Source organism: Moschus berezovskii, chromosome 14 (genome assembly GCF_049115385.1).
Source record: "Moschus berezovskii isolate FMDL1 chromosome 14, NW_MosBer_1.0, whole genome shotgun sequence".
Lineage (NCBI taxonomy): Eukaryota > Metazoa > Chordata > Mammalia > Artiodactyla > Moschidae > Moschus > Moschus berezovskii.
This window is the reverse complement of record NC_142473.1, coordinates 37,225,520-37,245,139: the sequence shown is the minus strand read 5'-3', so window position 1 is coordinate 37,245,139 and position 19,620 is coordinate 37,225,520. Positions and strand designations below refer to the sequence as shown.

At 45.4% G+C, this 19,620-nt stretch overlaps 1 long non-coding RNA gene across 1 annotated transcript in view; it reads left to right on the top strand.

The window, feature by feature from the left end:
* Positions 1 to 19,620, top strand: part of LOC129554452 (uncharacterized) — a 215,094-nt gene that overhangs the window by 79,213 nt on the left and 116,261 nt on the right. The window contains exon 2 of the long non-coding RNA XR_008685602.2: positions 5,430 to 5,542. This is a non-coding gene — a long non-coding RNA (uncharacterized LOC129554452). The remainder of the gene's footprint in view (positions 1 to 5,429; positions 5,543 to 19,620) is intronic.

The window sequence follows — 19,620 nt, the reverse complement described above, 5'->3', positions numbered from 1 at the left end:
GCATAAGCAACTGAGAAACTATGAACTGAAATGAACCCATGAAGAGAAGCAAGGTCTTTGAAAAGATTATGGGTCTACTTCAAACATGTAGAGTTTGAAGTCACTGGAGGCAGCTGGTAACGTAGGCTGGAGTTTGTGTGCTTAGTCGCTCAGTCACGTCTGACTCTGTGTGACCCCTTTGGACTGTAGCCTGCCAGGCTCCTCTGTCCATGGGGATTCTCCAGGCAAGAATCCTGGAGTGGGCTGCCATGCCCTCCTGCAAGGATTTTCCCAACTCAGGGATTGAACCCAGGTCTCCTGCATTGCAAGTGGATTCTTTACCATCTGAGCCACCAGGGAAGCCCAAGCTGGAGTTTAGGAGAATTTAAGCTACAGACACCCAAGTCAATCATGCAGCAACAGAAAAGACCACATTGGTGTTTTTCAAAAGGCGACAGAAAACCAGAGACAAGGGAGATTTGTGTTGGCTGGAGTAGGCAGATACATCTCTGCGAAAAAAAATGGACTTTGAGTTGCATCTCAAAGCATTAATAGAAAATTCAATTTTGAGCGATGAGGAGATTAAAAATGAAGGTTACTTGCAAAAAGAGTATGGGGTAAGAAAGAAAAATGCTGTTTCGAGAGGGCCGGACAGTAATATAAATGACTTAATAATAAAACATAATATACTCTCATTTATTTTTCACTCCTAGAAGGAGCCATTATTATTCACAATTTACAGATGAAGGAATAGGTTCAGAGAGGTTAAACAAATGACCCACATGAGGACAAGTGAAACAGTGGCTCCTTTAAACCTGGACTTTTGTTTTGATCCATGAGATTGTATGTCCTTAAAGGCAGTTATCATTTCTTATATGTTGTTAAATACCTCCCGGCTAATGTGTAGCCTGAAAAGACAATAGGCTTACAAAAAGCATTTATTGAATTATTGAAATGTATCTGTTCTTTTGTATATCAGTTTAGTTATTTGCTGTCTACTCTTAAGACTAAATGGCTTCCCAGGAGGCACACAGGTAAAGAATCCACCTGCCAATGCAGGAGACGCAAGAGATGTGGATTCTGTCTTTGGGGTGGGAAGATCCCCTGGAGGAGGAAATGGGAAGCCACTGCAGTATTCTTGCCTGGGAAGTCCATGGACAGAGGACCCTGGCTGGCTACAGTCTATGGTGTTGAAAAGAGTCCAACACCACTGGGCAGACACACACACACAGAGACTACACATGATAAATAACTTTATAGGATTGGAAAGCATCTTAATAATTTTCCATTCTAACCAGCTCACTTTATAGAGGAGGAAGTCTAGTCTCAAGAAAGGAAGTGTCATACCTAAAATCTCACATCCAGTTATTAGCAGAGCTGGGCCAGTAACCTTGACCTCAACTTCTTCCACCAAAGCTTTTCTTTCATAACATTCAGTCCAAGGGAACTGTGATAGTCGTCCCTCTTCTGAGGTCTCCAATACTTGATGGAAATGAAAAATGTGGCCAGGACATAAGAGGTGATTTGATAGGTAAGAACTTTGTCTTTTTAATCATCCAGTCAAATCATTGGATTTAGTGGCATGGGTCAGAGAAGCCTGAAAGAGAACTCAAGACACAGGAGGTAGTGAATATTTCATCTGAAAAAAAGAATAAATGTAACGGCAACAAATAAAGAAACTCAAGGAGGTAGTGAGTTTTTTCACATGTCATGAAAAGCTATGGAGCCACCTGTGTTTTGCTCTCTTTTAAATGGAAAACGTGGTCTCACTTACCCAGGGCAGATGAGAAGAAATGCCATCCCAGGTTAGAGGTCTGATGAGGGAGTCATGCAGTGGGTGATGGAAGAGAGTCCAGGACTGGGGTCCAGGACCCCCGGGGATGCTCACCAGCTGTGTGATCTTGGGAAACTCCGGTTGCTTTGCTCTTTCAGGTTTCTTATCTGTGTATTGGGGGTTAGATCAGATCTGTCTAGCTTTTGTCCATCACTGGCCCTTTCAGCTAAACCTCTGCCCACAGTCAGTGAGTCTCCTTACCAGCGAGTGGGGTGGGGCAGTGACTTGGGGTGGCTCTGCATTGCCATGGATGTGGGCTCCTAAGGGTGAGCCCCTGGGGCTGCAGGAACATTGAGTGGCAGCCTCTGTGCTCAGTCAGCACCTTGTGGGTCCAGTTGGCTCCTCTGCTCCCTTCTGCTTAAGTTGCTGGTGTTCAGCGGAAACCCCACCTCAACCTATCGGCAGTGGGAACCTGGTCCCCAGCAGCCTGTCCTCAGGGATCAACTCTGCTCTGGCCCTCTGTGCTTTACCGACATTCTAGATAAGGACCTAGACATTACTAGATCTCACTCTTTAAAACAGATTTTTTTTGGCCACATGGTGTGGCACGCAGGATCTTGGCTCCCCTACTAGGGATAAAACCCACACCCCCTGCAGTGGAAGCCTGGAGTCTTAACCACTGGTCCACCAGGAAGGTCCCTAGATCTCACTCTTTATCTGTACATCTTGTCCTGCCCCTCGAGTTCTAGCCCTTTGATTTTCTTTTATGGTTCAGTTTTTTCCTTTAAATTTTTTTTATTTTTTAATTAACCTACAGTGAAACTGACTTGCTTGTACAGTTTCATGCATTTTAACACATGTATACATTCACGTACTCATCACCAAAAGCAGGACAGAGCAGTTATATCAACTGCATAAAATTGTTTTGTGCTGTTTACTTTGTAGTCATCCCCTCCTCCGCCCCCCCCTCCCCAGCCCCTGGCAATGCTGAGATGTTCATGTCTTACAAATGGAATCATGCTAATGGAACTTTTTCTTGAGAATGGTTTCTTTCACTCCGTGAAAGAACAACCTTTAAGGTTTGTCCATATTGTTGTAGGGCTTCCCAGGTGGCACTTGTGGTAAAGAACCTGCTTGCCAATGCAGGAGACATAAGAAATGTGGGTTTGAACCCTGGGTTGGGACGATCCCCTGGAGAAGGGAATGGCTACCCTTTCCAGTATTCTTGCCTGGAGAATCCCATGGACAGAGGAGCCTGGTGGGCTACAGTCCATGGGGCTGCAAAGAGTCGGGCATGACTGAAAGCGACTTAGCATGCATATTGTTGTATATATCAGTAACTTGTCTTTTTAAAATTGCTGAGTGGTTTTTCACTGTATGGACATACCACATTTGGTTTATACATTCACTGGGAGAAGGACATTGGGATGGTTCCCAGTTTGGGGTGGCTATAAATAGAGCTTCTATAAATATCCATGTACAGGTGTTTATGAAAAGTAAGTTTTCTCTTCTCTAGGGAAAATGCTGAGAAGTTTGCGGTGCTGGGTTGACCCCCTTCATTTTGATCATTTCCCACTTTTGAACTAGGCTTACCCCTCCCCTTGGATTCCTGATACTGGACTCTCTCTGAAGCCTTCCCTCTTCCTCAGATGAGCAGGTCCATCAACTAATACATTTCTGGCTCCATCTCTTCCCTCCCCGGCTCTCCTCTTTCTGCCTGGGAGCTCCCAGCACATCATAAAGCCGGAGCCCATTTTGATTAGTCTAACATCTTTTTCAGCTCTGAATTTGCGGTGATTTGGATTACTGCACCAGTTTTGAGGTGCCCTCTGCTGGCTGATTTACAAAGTTGGCTTTATGCCTGAGCCAGGGGAGAAATCATAGGTGCAATGGGAAAAAGAAAAATTATCAGGAAGGGATGTTGTTGTGGCGAACTAGCATTGTCGTGACAGCCTGATGGGGACTCTTCCTGTATTTGATGCTACACATATAAAGAAACGCTGCAATATTTTTGTGGTACCCTACAATATTGTGCTTGTCTTCTCAATTGTGGGCAAAGATGGGCTGTCTGGAAAGCTGGACTCAGCCTGGAGCCTGTTACCCAGATTGCTATTTTGTGAAGACATCCGCATACAAATGACTCAGATCCAAACATTCAGAAATGCTCTTGGAGGGCCATCTGGTTCTTGCTGGTTCTAAAAGCCTCATTCAGCCTGGTAGATGGATCCAGTACAAAAGATAGTGAGGGCTCTTCACTGAGGTTTAAATAGGTTCCACTGACCAAGAAGAGAAGCTGCCTTTTAAAAACAGCTGATACTGATGCTCTGAGAGCCAGTGGATGATGCTTACCTCTCGTAGGTCAGCGGGAGTTTGATAAATATTTAATTGACAATCGTGCGCTTGCACAGAGGCTTTGAAATACACGCTCACACCCAGAAACGCAATTTTGTATCACCACGGAACATGTGTTAATTTGTTTGGGTGTCTGAAACAGGCTGGGAAGTCGGTTGACCCAGTCTGTCAGGCAGTGAGGTCTGTCTGAGCCTCGGAATCATTGTGATGTGTCATATTTAATTCGTGAAGACAGCGCTGTCTGAATGGTGGTGCTGATGGGGGTGCCATTTGCACTCGCCGGCTGCTGGCCTTTCTGATCAAAGGTATGGCTGTGTGTTCTGTGGCCAAAGGGACAGGGAGTGTCTCCTTCCTGGGAGGCTGACTGGCTGGGGAAGGGAGGGAATCCTGTGGTGTCAGCCTCAGCTTTGGGATCTGATCAAGTCCATACAGGGACTGGGCATCTAGGGAGAAGGACACTCGCTACCAGGGAACAAGAATTTGAGACAGCCACCTCAGCAAGTAAAATGCAGGACGTGGAGCTAGTTTCTCAAGTAACCTTTTGTTTCTCTGAGGTTTATCGTTCTCATTGACAGTGGAACGAAGAGAGGTGTGCATCTTGCCTTTAGTTTATGCAGACAAAAACCCAGTATATCCTGGATTGAGTGTGTGTGCTCAGTCGTGTCTGACTCTTTGTGATCCCATGAACTGTGACCTGCCAGGCTCCTCTGTCCATGGGATGTCCCAGGCAAGAATACTGGAGTGGGTTGCTGTTTCCTCCTCCAGGGGATCTTCCTGACCCAGAGATGGAACCTGCATCTCCTACGTTGACAGGCAGATTCTTTACCACTGAGCCACCTGGGAAGGTGTATCCTGGATGGTGACAGTGCAATTCATACTTTAAGGCATTCTCACTCGTGACGGCTTCCCTGGTGGCTCAGACAGTAAAGAATCTGTGTTCAATGTGGAAGACCTGGGTTCAATCCCGGTTCAATATACTCCAGTGTATCTTGCTTGGAGAATCACATGGACAGAGGAGCCTGGCGGGCTACAGTCCATGGGGTTGCAAAGAGTCGGGCACGACTGAGTGACTTTCACTTTTCACTCATGAGGATATCAAGTTGTCGGAGGCAGGGGTCGCATCTTATTTCTCTATGCCCCCATCTCAGCACAGCACTCAGCCCAAATGAGAGATGAAAGGGAGCTTGGTAGCCACTGTGGATAGAGGTGTGGCTCTTTTAGGGCAGCTGTGAAGTTGCATGAAGTTTATAAATGTTGACTCTTCAGGGGAGCTGTTTCAGCTTTTCCTCGGGTAAGTTGTCTTTCTTTTCTTCCCTCTCAATAGAGATGTTGGTGCCCCCCATCCTGTTGGCCTCATCTCTCCAGGACTGTGGCCCTCCAGGAACAATTCCCACTGAAGGGGAAGCAACAGCCTAGAGGCCCTCTTGGAAGGGACCGGTAAGTCCTTACCAGCAAGCTTCTAAACGAAAAGAACTGCAGAGATCTCCTCAGCGCCTGTTGTCCCCATCTGAGGACACAAAGCAGAAACCTCTCAGCAGTCAAAAGCAAAAGCTAATGCTTTGGAACTTTTTAGTTTGTCCTACTATGTCTCTTCTATGGCGGTGACGCTTGAAATGACTTCTGTTAATGGAAAAATTTCACATGGTTGGTTTTATAAACCTCTGGTGAGGCCTACTGTCTGCAAGGAAGACTTGGCAGGCCTCTGCAGGCGACCAGCTTTATTCCACATGGACTCCCCTCTTCTCTCAGTGTTCAGCACTTTCAGAGAATCTTAACCTTCTTTTTCTTAAATTAATTTTTATTGGGATAGAGTTGCTTTACACTGTCGTGTTAGTTTTTCCTGTTCAGCAGAATGAGTCTGCCATACATATACATATATCCCCTCCCTTTTGCAGTTCCTTTCCATTCAGGTCACCACAGTGCATTAAGTAGAGTTCCCTGTGCCATGCAGTATGTCCTTATTAGTTATCTGTTTTATCCATAGCATCAATCATGTATTTGTGTCAGTCCTAATCTCCCAATTCAGAGAAGGCAATGGCAAGCCACTCCAGTACTCTTGCCTAGAAAATCCCATGGATGGAGGAGCCTGGTAGGCTGTAGTCCGCGGGGTCGCTAAGGGTCGGACATGACTGAGCGACTTCACTTTCACTTTTCACTTTCACACATTGGAGAGGGAAATGGCAACCCACTCCAGTGTTCTTGCCTGGAGAATCCCAGGGACTGGGGAGCCTGGTGGGCTTCCGTCTATGGGGTCACACAGAGTCGGACACGACTGAAGTAACTTAGCAGCAGCAGCAATCTCCCAATTCCTCCCACCACCCCCTTCTCTTTTCTGCTTCGTATCAGTATATTTGTTCTCTACATCTGTCTCTCTCTTTCTGTTTTGCAAATAAGATCATCTATACCATTTTTCTAGATTTCATATATATATATGTGTTAAATATATGTGTGTGTGTGTGTATATATATTCTTTTTCCCTCTTTCTGACTGCATTTTGTATGATACTCTCTGGATCCATCCATGTCTCTACAAATGACCCAATTTCATTCTTTTTATGGCTGAGAAATATTCCTTTGTATATATGTACCACATCTTCTTTATCCATTCCTATGTTGATGGACAGGTTGCTTCCATGTCCTGGCTATTGTAGATATCCAGTTCTACTGTGAATATTAGGGTGCATGTATCTTTTAAATTATGGCTTTCCCAGGGCATATGTCCAGGTGTGGGATTGCTGGGTTATATGGTAGGTCTATTTTTAATTTTTAAAGAAATTTCCATACTGTTTTCATAGCAGTTGGAGTCTTAACATTCCTTTGAGTGGTTTCTATTGGGCCCTCTCCTAGCCTGATCTCTTGCAGTGTGGCTGGGGCACCAGAGGCTTAAATTACCTCCTGATGAGTTTGCTGATGATGGTGACTGCAATGCTTGTATGTTTTTTTTAACTTTGGTAAAATACATATAGTATAAAAATCACCATCGTAACCATTTTTGTGTTCAGCTCACTGACATTAAGTACAGTCACATTGCCTTGTTATCATCACCAGTCCATCCACAGAACTCTTTGCATCTCACAGAAATGAAACTCTGCTCCTATGCGTCAAGTACCACAACTTCCTCGCTCTCCTACCCTTGGAACCACCATTCTGCTTTCTGTCTCTGTAAATGACAGGTACTCTAAGTACTTCATAGAACTGGAATCAGATGGTATTTTTTTTTTTTATTTGGTGGCTGGCTTCTGTCCCTTAGCACACCATCCTCAAAGCTCATCTACCCTGCAGCGTGTTTCAGAACGCCTTTCTTTCATGAGGTTGAGTAATACTCCGTTGTATGTATATATCACATTTTATTCATCTGTTCATCTGCAGATGGACACCTGGTTCCCTTTCACCTTTTGGCTATCTTGAAACACTCAGCTATAAGCGTGCATGTACAAGTATCTCTTCAAGACCCTACTTTCAGTTCTTACGGGCATGTACCCAGAAGTGAGATTGTGAAATCAAATGGCAATTCTATTTTTAAGTTTTGGTGGAGGCGCCACCACCCTGTTTCCCACACTGGCTTGTGTCTGCATTCCACCAACGGTGCACAGGAGTTCTGATTTCTCCACATCTTTTCTAACACTTAAGCTTCCTGATTTTTTGATAGTAGCCACTCTAAAGGGTGTGAGCTAGTAGTTCACCGTGGTTTTGATTTTCATTTCCCTGACAGTAATGTTGAGCATATTTTCATGTGCTTATCGGCCATGGAAATGGCAGAAGGAAATGGCAACCCACTCCAGTGTTCTTGCCTGGAGAATCCGAGAGATGGGGGAGCCTGGTGGGCTTCCGTCTATGGGGTCACACAGAGTCGGACACAACTGAAATGACTTAGCAGCATTGGCCATTTGTATGCCATTTTTGGAGAAATGCCTATTCAAGCCCATTGCCCTTTTCTGGATGGAGTTCTTTGTTTTGTGATTGAGCTGTTGAAGTTCTTGATATGTTCTGGATCCCTTATCAGATACTTGATTTGTAAATATTTTCCTCCGTTCAGTGGGTTGCCTTTTCACTCTGTTTATCATGTCATTTAATGCACAGAAGTATTACATTTTGATAGAGTCCGATTAATTTTTTTCTTTTTCTGTTTGGATTTTTGTATTATATCCAAGAAATAATTGCCAGATCCTGTTTTGAAACTTTCCCCCTATATTTTCTTCTAAGAGTTTGATAGTTTTCAGTCTTATATTTAGGTCTTTGATATACTTTCTGTAGTGCTCGTTTTCATCCCTTCCTGTACAGTGAATTTCTTAAGCACAGAGACAGTGGTTGTTCATTTTTATATTCTTAGTGCTTAGGGTATACCTGACACATGATAGGTGCTCAGTAAATTATAGCTGAATGAAGCAACTTTATCAGATATGATGAGACTAAATTATGGCCTGTGTTTATAGTGATTTGCCATTTTCATAATAATAACAATTATAAAGACTGTCTTGGAGACCCATAAAGAAATCTCTGAAATAAAAATGTTAAACTGGTTTCAAGGGCTTTTTGGTATTGTATTTATTTACTTTTCCTTGAGGATGTTGAATAGTATGCTTGAATATTTGTCACACTAATTGTGTTCTCATCACACTTGACCTCTAGTTCCTTTCTCATGAGCTCTGTACATGGTGAGCTCCATCATGATGAAACAATTAGACAAGCTGTTCTACCATCCATGGTGCAGTGATAAAGAATCTGCCTGCCAATGCAGGAGCCACCGGAGATGTGAGTTTGATCCTTGGGTCAGGAAGATCTCCTGGAAGAGGAAATGACAACCTATTCTAGTATTCTTACCTGGAGAATCCCATGTTTAGAGGAGCCTGGCTGGCTACAGTCCATAGGGTCAAAAAGAGTCGGACACGACTGAGTGACTGAGCACACATGTTCTCCCGTCCACATGGGTCCCTAAAATCCTGCGTCAGCCAGTGAAGGAGATGGGCACTGGATTGCTAACTGGCCTTGGGAAACTTATTCCCACACCCCTGTTTCTCCCTTAGTTTTCTCATTTATAAAGTGAGAGCTTGTATGAGATTGCTTCTGGCTTTATTAATTTGGCTGCTTGGGTCTTAGTGACAGCATGTGAAATCTTCTCTGTGTCACGTGGGGTCGTTCATTTTGGCCTGCAGGCTCTCTAGTTGTGGCAGTGACTCTCTAGTTATGGGTGTGGGCTCCGTAGTTGTGGTGCGAGGGCTTAGTTGACCTATGGCATGTGGATCCCTGGTTGCTCCCCAACCAGCAATTGAACCCACATCCCCTGCATTGCAAGGAGTATTGTTAACCACCCACTCCTTCTAGTCCTAACATGATGATAAACGTTTAGGTATTGGCAGTGTGTGATGCCTGCTAAGTTGCTTCAGTCGTGTCCTACTCTTTGTGACCCTATAGGCTGTAACCTGCCAGGCTTCCCTTTCCGTGGGATTCTCCAGGTGAGAATACTGAATTGGATTGCCATGCCCTCCTCCAGGGAATCTTCCTGACACAGGGATCAAACCCACATCTCCTACCTTGGCAGGTGAGTTCTTTACCACTAGTGCCACCTGGGAAGCCCAGGTACTGGCGGCAGAACATGTCAAAAAAGAGTCAAAATTCAGCCACTTCTGGGAAGAAATAAAGACGAGATTCACCACCATCCAGCCTCTTCCTGAGCACCTTTCTGCCCAAGAAATGACCTGAGGGTCAGGTAGAGAGAGCCACTGTGCCACCTTTGCAGTTAGGTTCCTGCTTGTGCAACATGTGTAGGCAACAGGGGCAGAGGATGAGTTGAAAACAAAATTCCTATTATAGTTGTGTTGTCTGAATCAAGGACATCATCTCTGCAACTTGGTATTCCAGAGCCAGTTGTCTCATGCTTGTATGTGTGTGTGGCACAGCCAGCTTAAAAGATATGAGAGCTCGTATTTATACCATTGGCTAAACCTATGAATGCCTTGCTAAGTCCAAAATGCCGCATCCTACATGTTTCCTGGGCCAGTTTCCACTGAGTGAGGGGAGTTACAACTCCAGCCTCCTTGGTGAATATCCTGCAGGAGGTGGACTGTGTCACACTAATATCTGACTCCGAGGCTGCCTCTGCCAAGGCCATCATTGGACCTGTCTGAATCTGGATATTGGGTCCTCTTCATGGTGCCAATCAAACAGCAAGGCCTAGCGAGGGCACTGGGTAGAGCTGGGTTCTTGTCTCCACTATTTCCATCTGAACGCTTTGGAAAAATGACTCACCCTCACTAGGAATGGGTTTCCACAAGTGTGAGAAAGTAGAGAAATACTCTCTGCTGTTTTATGTAGAGAATTGGGTTGTTGAAAAAGGGATGAAACTAGCCTTTACTGAGCACGTTCTAGGTGCTAGGTGCTGTGCTGTGTGTTTATACAAAGTATCCTGCTTACTGCTCAAATGGCTCCATGTAGGAGCCGCTGTTAGACTCCTCTTAGGGTGCAAAATTGATGCGAGAGGTGAAGTGCTTAGTTTAGAGCCGCACAGCTTATGCAGAGCAGAGTCAGGACTGCAGGGCACGTCTGCTGGGTCTGAGGCCAGTGCCTTCCCCACATCGTTACACCTGGGTGTAGAGTGAAGTGGGTGCATGTTTCACGGATGGGGGCCCCCTCCTTCCTCTGCTTGCAGTGCTGATTTGCTTTCCTTAGGGCTCCTGAGAAGGGGAGCTCTCAGCCTTTGAGTCTTATGGCTTTTACTTTTGCTGAAGAGCAGAGTCCACCTATTTTCCCCAGAAACCATATTTTCAAGAGAAAGATGTAACTTTTGGTTACATTTGGGGGGGTGTGGTAAGTGGAACGAAGTGTTAGTTGCCCAGTTACATCTGACTCTTTACTGCCCCATGGACTGTAGCCCGCCAGGCTCCTCTGTCCATCGCACTCTCCAGGCAAGAATACTGGAGTGGGTAGCCATTCCCTTCTCCAGGGGATCTTCCTGACCCAGAGCACGAAACCCAGTCTCCTGCATTGCAGGCAGAAATTCTTTACCGTCTGAGCCACCTGGGGTGGGACAAAAAACAATCCCGGTGCAAAGATCCAAGCACACGTGAGGTTCATCTACCCGTGCTCTGGCCTTGCAGTCCTTTCTTTTCCTCTCCATTTTTCTAAACATACTCTTCAAAACTTCGTCCTCCTTGGGACCCCTGGTGAGTGTGATGGTGTCCAGATTTCCGCGCCGTGGCCTGGGTTCACAAAAGGCCAGGTTGCCGTCCATTCTGCATCTGGCTTATTTGATGCCAGAGGAGCGCTGGGGTCTCCTGAGGAGCCAGGAGAGATTTGCCTCCTGCAGAGGTTTGGATAAGCCCCAGCTAATCTCCATGGCTTCTTAAGGGCACACCTGCTTGTCTGCCAGCCAGCAGCCTCCTGGCTCATTTCCCGTGGGACGGCTGGGGTCAGAGGGCCTCTAGAAAGCCTTTCATCCCCCATTGCCCCGCCAGGCCCCCCTCAGCAGCACCTGGGTCCCACACAGAAGACTTCCTTTGAGGGGAGATCGAGACATCCCTCCCCAAACGGGGTCCGGTGCCCTTTCCCTTCCTTCTGAGGCGGCTTGCCTGTTCCTTCTTCCTGAAAAAGCGTTTAATTGAAGCTTTATCATGCATGGCTCCAAGTGTATCCCACTGGGGCTAAGCTGCTCTGAATCAGTTTCTGGGCTGCTGAGCTGTGAACACATAGTAGGCGCTCAGTAAATAAAGGTGATATCTGACTACGATCCGCTTGGGCATCCAGGAAAGCCCTGTCAGCTTTCCCAGTGTTTTGTCACCAGAATGTAAATAATAACACTGATAATATTAAAATGGCAGAGAATTTGAAAGTCATTTCTGTTTAGCTCTGGAAGTTAGAGATTGGAGTCTCTCTCCTACCTCTTTTCCCAAATCACATTTCCTTCTTGAATATCTTTAGGAGCAGTTAGTAGTGAAACTTCTTCTGTAGTGGAAATTCTTCTTCTGTGAGCACTGTGCTTAGGATGCGTGGTGAGAGGTTGCCCTTTGACATGCGAAGCTCCCAGGGGTTGGCTGTCTTCCTTCTCTCCTCCATCCCTCCTTCCTTCTCTCTCTCCCGCCTTCCTTCCTTCCTTCTTTCTCCTTTTCTTTTCCCCTGCCCTCTCTCCCTCTCTTTCCTGTACCTAAAATGAAGACAGAGCTCATTTTGGGAGAGGGTACTATGTTATTAATGGTACCCTTTGAGACTAGGGCTGAAAAATCTAGTTTGAAAAGCTGGGATTCTCTCTTCCTTTGAACTCACCAGTTGTTCTGTAGGCTTATCATTCCACCTGTCCCTAATTCCACTGATATTTGTTGAGCTGTTATTCTGAGACCCTGGATGGAATAACATGGGATGGATCCAGCCCCATGGAGACCAGTTTAACTGGAAAGATGAGCCACTGGAATTAAGACTATTATTCAGGTGATCCAACTTTACCTAGAAATCAAGCTGTAATTCGAACCTGGCCCTGGGTCTGAACAACTGTGGCATTCTCTCCTATTCGTCTACACAGAAAAACAGCTGTGAGAGAGGCAGTGACTTCTGTGTAGGCAACCGCTTTAGAAAGTGAATACTCCAAAGTGATTTGTTTTAGGGAGAATGCATGTAAAGATAATTTACCAGCTAATTGCTAATGTTCCCTTTCAGTCTGGATTGTGTACATATCAGGGTACGTGGTGACTTTAAACCATAGGTTTTAATTATTTTAGCTGGAGTGCTGCACCTCTGCCTCTGCTGGTGGCATTCCCATCAAGATGCTCCCTGCTCCCTGAAATGCCTTGGCATTGTCTCTCTTCTGATAATGTGTACACAAAAGGATGCTCCCCACCTCCCTTTTCCCCAGCGTAGTACACAAACAGCAAGCAGACAGACACTCTCTAAGCGGCTGCAACTCAGGGCCCATAATATTGTGGCAGAAAGTGGAAAATTAAGCAGCCAGTGCTGGGTGCAAGATAATAGCATAATAGGGTAAGTGTGAGAGAGTCAGGAGGCAGTAAATGGCCCTGGAGATGTCGAGATTCTGGGAAAGTAGGGCAGGATAAAAGCAGAGACACCATCTGTGGGAGCCAGGCAGTTGTGAGAGACTCCAAATGACACAGTGTGGGGATCTGTTATACAACACAACAAATAATAGTAAAGTAATCATCTGGCCTTACGATTGACAGGTACTCTTTGTTTGAAATGCCACCCTCCTGGCCATGAACACTAGTGTAGCCGTGGTTATGAATGGCAAGGTTTTAAACTGCCTCTTCCTCCAGCTAGTAAAAACTGCAGAAAATGAGAATAAAAACAACGGATGCCTACTTTCTTCCCTAGATAGACTCTCCCCTGGCCCATCTGTAGGCACCTTGCATGCCCTCACCCCATCTTTTTTTAAAAATTTTTTAGTTGTGGCATGTGGGATCTTAGTTCCCCAACCAGTGACTGAACCCCCTGCAGTGGCAGCACAAAGTCTTATCCACTGGACCACCAGGGAGGTTCCTCTTAACCCAGCTTATTCAATCATAATAAGCAACTATGTCAGTAAACAGCCATATCAGAAGGAACTGAGGGACAAAAGAAGGGATTGAGAAAGAAACTGAGCTTTTCATTTCTAAAAGTTGGTTAGGAAGTTCAGTTTCTAGTTTGAGTGGGTACATCTGTGTGCCAGCCCAGATCATCTCAGTTGGTTCTCACAATACCACTTTGAGGTTGATAGCATCATTCTGATTTTAAAGATGAAAACTGAAGTGCAGAGAAGGGAAGAGACTTGCTCAGCTTCACCCAGTGTGAAGTCATGGTTCTCATTCAGATGTGGATGACCCCCAGGTTCCTGCACTTTTCCTTTTACCCTGTGTTTCCCATGGGTGGAACATCTGCTCATCTGAGATCCTTTCCCAAATAGCCATTATCCATGAAAGATCCTTCAGACTTGAAAAACTTCTCGTTAAGTCTCTGGAAATCTGGAATCAACTAACCCAAAGCCTCAAGTAATTGGAATGATTCTTATATATTTCAATATTAGATGAAAGAGGCAAAGGAGAGTTAAGCCACAAAGTTTAGGAGTTTAGCAAAGCATTTGCTTCTTGGGTTTACATTTATTTCAGTACTTTTTTTCAGCTCAATAATATATACTTCTACTCTGTTGAACTATGACTTCCAGAGTTTAGAATGATGACCCAGAAGTGTGGCAGGGACATAAATCATTAAAGAGAACCAAGGAAGAGCTAGTCCATTCTAAAGGAGATCACTCCTGGGTGTTCATTGGAAGGACTGATGCTAAAGCTGAAGCTCCAATACTTGGGCCACCTCATGCGATGAGTTGACTTACTGGAAAAGACTCTGATGCTGGGAAGGATTGGGGGCAGGAAGAGACGGGGATGACAGAGAATGAAATGGCTGGATGGCATCACCGACTTGATGGACATGAGTTTGAGTGAACTCCAGGAGTTGGTGATGGACAGGAAGGCCTGGTGTGCTGTGATTCATGGGGAGGCAAAGAGTTGGACATGACTGAGTGACTGAACTGAACTGAACTGAAGGAAAAGCATAGAAGAAAGAGTACTGATTTTGAAAGTCTTAAGAATTTTGGCTCGAACCTCCAATGCAACCCACAGGTCCTGCGTCTCGGCATATACCATCACTGTAACCTTCAGTTCCATCGGCTGCCAGATAGGCATGTGGTGCCTCAAAAGGTCATTGTGAAAAGTCAGTGAGATAGCATGTGTATCCGTTACCTACTGCAGGGGATGTGTGCTGTACCTGCTCAGTCAATCCTAGTTTTCTTCACAAATCAGAAAGTTAATCTTTAAACGCAAGTAAAACAAAATGGATGTTAGTCATTTACATTTTTTCCATCCTTTGCTATGTGTGTGGCATCTGTGAAATGGATCGAGAAGGTTGAGGAGATTCAGATCCTTTACCTTGGCAAAAGGGTCCTGAGACTGTGTCCCCAGTATGGAATTTTTTTCTGTCCAGACAGTCAGCTCTCTGCCTCCTGCATTATTCCTGCCCGGGTTGGTGTCTCACAGCGAGAGGCCATATCTTGAACAACAGCAGTAACAACAAAGATGTTGAGGTCTGAGCAACCCACCGTGGAATTTACCAGCTTACTGCTTTAATGCAACAATCCAATTTTCTCTAAGCAGACAGAGTCAAGGGGAGCAAGTGGTAGAGTCCTAGGCTGAAGTCTCCTTGCTTTCTACATTTCTTCATAACCCATTATTTTACGCCTCGACTCTCTGCCTGAATAACTCAGTCGCCTTCAGAGGTATTTGTTCTTCTTGCTGCGAATCCAGACAGTCAAGAGCTTGCCAGTAACCCAGACGTGATGAAGATCATGAAGAAGAGAATGGCTCTGAATGGTTGTATTTGCAAGTGACTGTTTAACACTGGAGCGAGGCAGATCTTGGTTTGAGTCCTAGATTTACTGCTGACAATCTTCAAGCTTTAGTTTCCTTATTAGTCAACTGTATCTGGCTCACGCAATAAGTTCTCAATACATTTCAGTCATTAAAAGAAGCCTGCTTTCTGTTTATCCTACTGTTAGTAACCTCATTTAGCTACCTCCCAGGCTCTTCTGAGACTGAGATGTAGTTTATACCCATCATTCTAAAAATAATTCACATTCTCAGTGTTTACGCCTTGGATTAGCCGGATGGGCACTGCAGTCTTTGGGGCTTCTCTGTTAAAGACAACACAATGCGGTATACACCCTTGGCTCCTGTACCTTCTTTCCTTGCCTCTCTCTCATTCTCCCCACCCAAGGAGGGAGGGGTGTCCCAATGACAAGGTCGATATGGCAGATGTAGGGCTTCCATCAGGAGCCCTGCACATGGAGGACATTTTATCTAAATTTGCAATGATTTGCTTCTTACTGCAGACACTCCTCTTTAGCATTATTGATCTCCTCTGTCTGCTGAGCCACGTCAGATGTCTTTGACCCTGCTTTGCACCACAAGCAGTGGAGAAGCCGCCTGAGACTGTCTGGCATTGGATTGAATTCAGTTCCTCTTGATGTGTGCAAAGGCCTTTTTCGTTCTGCCCTGAAATGGCTTGTGCCATTGCAGGTATGGTCCAGAGCCTGCCTCCTTTGTGCCACACCTTGCAGTATAGTAACAACTTCTTTTGGGAGTGAGACTGTCTATCCTGCATGAATTGGGTTGTCCCAAGTTGGCAAGGGCTCTTGAAGCTTGGATTTGTTCTTTAGGAAGTTGGTCAGGATAGTTTCTGAATAACTAGGAGGGGAGAAAGAAAATGGATGTCTTTTGATGTAGGCCATTTTAAAAGCCATTATTGAATCTGTTACAATACTGCGTCTGTTTTATGTTTTGGTTTTTTGGCCATGAGGCACGTGGGATCTTAGTTCCCTGACCAGGGATCAAACCTGCACCTCCTGCATTGGAAGGCAAAGTCTTAACCATTGGACCACCCAGAAAGTTCTGAGAAGATATTATTTAATGAGTGCATATAAACTGAAGTGGTAGCATAAGTGGGAAGAAAAGGAGAATAAAGACTAAAAGTAGGGGTGCTGTCTTCTTTCCTTCTTTTTTCTTAGAATTGAAGGTTTTCCTGAATTATCTCTAGGGCTTTAGTGAGGAGAGAAGCCAGGTGAAATTTTTTTCTTTATTGTTTTATTTTACCCATACAAAGACCAGCTCAAAATATTACACTCCCTCAATCTCCCTGGACCATCAGAATTCCGTGCTCCAGCTTACCACAGCTCATGAACTCAAGCCTATTTTTTTTTCTCTTTTATTCTGGATCCTGTGTGCTAATACAGGATACCTATTGTTTGTGCCATCTCACAATGACGACTTCTGGACTCTTTGAAGCCCTGAGGTCACTCAGAGAGAGGAGTAATAGTAACCCCGGGGAACCCAGAGTAGCCCTGCTGGAAATGTTTAATTTTCATAAGAGAGTGATGATAACTTAAATCAGTAGCAAATATATAGCAGAGAAATAGGCCCCTGGTCCACAGAGAGAGGATCAATAAAGGTTTTGCTTGCAAGATGAAGTAAATCAGAGAGCTGGGGTAATTACTGAACAATTTTTCTCCAGACCCTCTGCTCAGGAGGGGTTTAATTTGAGTGCTTACTTTAAATTTATTGTCCTCTAATTTCATTAAGTTTATCAGATTTTACCTGTGCGGGTCCAATCTCCTCTCCTCTCTGTTTCTCTCCCTCTCCCCACCACCTCTTTTCTCTCCCCCGACTTCCTCTGTGTGTGTATATGTGTGTATTTTTCTAGGTGACTGGAAATTGAGTGATGATCCTCTACCAGTCTCATCCTTAATCTAAATTTCATTTTCTACCAGGACTGGCAATATTATCAAAATTGTTAACAAATCAGTGTGTTAAGTTATGGTCCCTTGAAGGTGAAAGACAAATAGTTGACTATCACACATTACCCTTAGTATAGTTCTTTTGGTAGGATATAATTATTTTATGTTTTTGCTGGCATGGCTAACACCAGGCATCCCAGTACATCACATATACTCTGTTGCTTAAACCTGTTGCCATGACAACCTCAGCATTCTCCCACAGCAACAAAATTTAAATATGTATCTATGAATTTGAAGAAACAACTATAAGATTGAATAAAACTCTACTAACATCAGTCTATTTCGTGTGGAATCCTGAGATGATTTTCATAATAACAATTATTGCATATAATGACATATGCAATCCATAGTTAATCTTTCCTGGTAAAGTACAGTGTAATCAGGTTCTTTCATAGGCAAATGGGTGAATGCCCTATTCACTATCTTTTGAGTGTCTTTTATGCCTCTGCATTAGACTCGTGTATCAGTTAGGGTGCTCTCTAGTAACAAGCAACTCAAAACTATGGTTTTTATAAAAATGGAAGTACAGTTCTTTCTTTTGTAGTAATCCAGTATACTGTTTCTAGTCAGTATTAGTGTAGTAGAGGGTGGCCCTGCACAGCCTTTAACACACAACCATTGCTGTGCACCATTACCTTGCAGCCTGTTACTAGGCAACCATTACCCCAGGACCATTACTGGTGCTGCTCAGCCATTGGTTGGTGCCACAGGGGACCCCTCCCCCAAGCAACCAACTGTCAGTAACTTTTAGTGGTCCTGCTCATCCATTGGTCAGCACCACAGTGGGCCCCTTCCCCAAGTGACCAGTGTCAATGAGTGACTGCCCCTACCCTATTAGTGGTCCTGCTCAACCACTGGTCAGTGCCACAGTGGGCCCCTCCCCCAAGCGACCAGTTGTCAGTGACTGACTTGTTAGTGGTCCTGCCCAGCCATTGGTCAGTGCCGTAGGTGGCCCCTACCCCAAGTGACCATTAGTGGTCCTGGTCAGTCATTGGTCAGTGCCACAGTGGGTCCCTCCCCAAACAACCAACTCTCAGTGAGTGACAATTAATGGCCCTGCTCAGCCATTGGTACATACCACTGTGGGCCCCTCCTCTAGGCAACCAACTGTCAATGAGTGACAGTTAGTGGTCCTGCTCAGCCACTGGTCAGCACCAGAGTAGGCTCCTTCCCCAAGTGATCAACTGTCAGTGAGTGACCATTAGTGGGTGATTCAGCCAGTGGTCAGCAGAGTGATGGTCATCATGCAGAGTGAGGTAAGAGGTAGATCCTGGCCTTCTCCTGGGGGCCTCCAGTGCATCTGGCCTCAGGTCAGTGGGTGACCTGGGGGCCCAGGGAGTAAACTGAGGGACGTGTCCTGCAGGAATCCAGAGCCCTCATCAAAGCTGCCCACTGGTGGGGCCCAGGCCTTGAGGGGCTGGTGACCCTGACTGCCATTCCCATCACCTGAAGGCAGCGGCAGTCCTCACAGGATGCAGTCTACCCCCTACCGTCTGGGCACCCTGAAGAGCCTGGGAGCCAGTTGGGTCATGAGCACCTGGATCCCTCAGTGATGGGAGCTGGGCAGGGTCTGGGGACCTGACCTTGGGGGAGCTGCCAGCTGAGATCTGCCTCCTCTCAGCCAGGATTGGAACCTCAGAGGATGAAGTTGTGCCTTGAGACCTGGCCCTTTCTAGTCAGAACAGAGGATAACATTTGTTTGGTGGGGATTTATAGGCACATCATTACCTGACCATGACCTGACCTCAAGAACATAGAATCTACATCAAGATGTTTGCAACAACTCACCATGCCCCTCCCTCACCTTCCCTAGAAAAGAGCTTTGCTGAAGGCTTTAGGGGAATTTGGGGGTTTCAAGGTATGAGCCATCCATCCTCTTACAGGGCCCTGCAGTAAACCTTTCTCTGTTCCAGACCAACATTTTGGTATAGTTTGGCCTTGCTGTGCATCAGGCACATGGACTTCTGTTTTTGGTGACAGTAACTTTCTTTAGGGCAGTGATCCAGAGACCCAGGTTCTTTCCATCACACAGCTCAGCCAGCTCCTGAGCCCTTCTCAGCCTTGGCATGTAGCTGGCAGCAGGCAGAAGACAGCATGGAGACGTGTTATGTTGTAAACGCCTTGAAGGGAAATGCATACCTTCTCATTTTCCATTGGCTGAGATTAGGTCACGGGGCTGCCACTAGGTGTAAATGGAC